The sequence below is a fragment of the Orycteropus afer genome, unplaced genomic scaffold (assembly GCF_000298275.1).
Source record: "Orycteropus afer afer isolate SDZICR_OR568_19922 unplaced genomic scaffold, OryAfe1.0 scaffold00015, whole genome shotgun sequence".
NCBI lineage: Eukaryota > Metazoa > Chordata > Mammalia > Tubulidentata > Orycteropodidae > Orycteropus > Orycteropus afer.
In genome coordinates, this window is record NW_006921602.1 from 9,732,165 (window position 1) to 9,734,417 (window position 2,253).

A 2,253-nucleotide genomic window follows, 5' to 3' on the forward strand; every position below is an offset into this window, starting at 1 on the left:
TATATATATATGTATATATATAAGCTTTGCTGGTTTTTGTTTCTCTAGAGAACCCAATCTAACACAACAATCTTAACCATCATATTCTCTCTAGGTTCCTCTTGGTAGAGTTCTCCATAGGATCACATCCTTCTTGTAAGCGGGCAAGTTGTGGTGCAGAAGAGGGCCTGGGAGGTCATGTGCTCTTGGCTCAAGACAGTATAGACGTTGTATGCTTTGTGCACTAGTTTCTGGACTGGGACCCCAGAGCCTGACATGAACATACCCTTCCCGTTCCAATCCCCTCAGTCACTGATTCCAAATGAAAGCACAAAAGTTGACTCATGCTGCTTTTTGAGAAACCAGACAGAGTGGTAGGTGCAATTCAAAGGTACTTTCCACTTCCACCATGGAGGAAATTTCATGCTCCATAAATATTGTACAGCAGCCTGTGTATGAGGCAGGCTCTCATAATCAATGGCCTGGAGATCAATGCTTTCTGGTCTCCACAAAGGTCTCAGCTCCTGCCCCACATCAGGAGAGGTGGGGTATGCAGGCTCAGGTAGCTGAGATTGAAGAAAGGAGCTTGGGAGGCTGCTGGGGTGGTCAAAGAGACAGGAGCTAAGGTTTGTGGTAATTGGGGCTGACTTTGTGGGTTGAGGCTCCCAGAGCCCCTCTCTCTGGGGGAGTGAATTGAGAATGGGGCTAGAGCAGTTCCTCTTCATGGTACTTTCTTGCGGCCAGATGCCTGCGGTCAGCTCCCTTGAGTGTGGAAGGACCAAGTCAGGACCAAGGCTGAAAGGAATTGATGTCTTTCTCTTTCGCCCTCTATATACCCTCTTTATATGTCTACTTCAGTCCCCGTCAGGGTGAGCATCTCCCTCTGACAAAGCCCTCACCTGCCTTTGGGGGCCAGGGCTCCAGGAGAGAGGAGCATAGCCCTGACAGGCGGTCAGTTCCGAAGGAAACCTAGCCCCAAGTACAAATAGAAGCTTCCAGAAAGGGAAGGACTTCCTGAAAATTCAATGTTAGGTGGATGATTGGGTCCTGAGGGTGTTGTTGCCAGAGACGCTGAGGGAAGAGAGAAGGCTGAGGTGAGTAGGATGTGAGGCAGGTGGGTGGCAGGTGTGGGGAAGAAGTGCAATCCTTGAGGGTGGAGGGAGATTGGGAAACTGTCTGTCAGGCTAGCTACAGCCCTGCTCTCCCCTGTAACAGGGCAGGTGTAACTGTGTGGATGTTAACGAGGAGAATGAAGCTTGACCTTAGCATGGAGGCCATCGTACCCACTCACTGTGGGCATGTTTGCTCTCTATTGCCATTAATATTTTAGTGTGAAAACACAGGGTTCTGAATGGGTTGCCAAGCATGTGCTGGGCATTGATTGATCTCGGGCTTATGGCTGTGTTGAGGGTACATATACATGTGTGGTATGTGTAGCATGTGTGCACATGTATGTTGTACATGTATGCATGTATGGTGAGTGTATGCTTGTGTGCTATGTTTCTGTGGTATGTTTCTGTGTGTGCGTGTACATGCATGTACATTAGGGTCTCAGCACTTATGATAGCTATAGCCTTCTATCTGCCGTTCCTTTCTCTGGGCACTGGGGAAAGCCACCCTACCCCACTGGGGTTAGTGACAAGGTCTGGATGCAGGCTTTCAACCATAGAGATATTTCAGGGATTTTCTAAGACATGATTTAGAAAAACAGGGTTTGTACAGGGTGTGTCCACATACATTGCAGGCTAACAATTCTATTTTTCTTTTCTTTTTTTTAAATTTTTATTCTGATTTGGGTGAAAGTTTACAAAGCAACTATTTTCCATACAGCAGTCCATACGCACTTTGTTTCATGACATTGACTGCAATTCTCTGCAATGTATCAGTTCTCTTACCACTTCCTCCCATAGTTACCTCTTCCCTGTGTCCTTCCCTCCCATGCACTCCTGGCACCACCTCCCCAGCTGTCTCCCTGTGCAAACACTGCCCTTCTGTTCTCCCATGATTGATCACTCCAAAGAGCATATCTACCTGATGTAGATGTTCACCCCATATGCCTGTCTATTGTTTGGCTGGAAGCCACAGGAGTGAGTTCAGTTCCAGACCTGAAGGGTGGCTAGGGGCCATAGTCTCAGGGATCTCACCAGGCTCTATCAGACCAGCAAACCTGGTCTTTTTTTGTTTTTAATGATTTTGAGTTTTGTTCCACATTGTTCTCCCACTCTATCCAGTATCTCCTGCACCAATCCCCCTCTGAGTGGTTGACAATGTTAG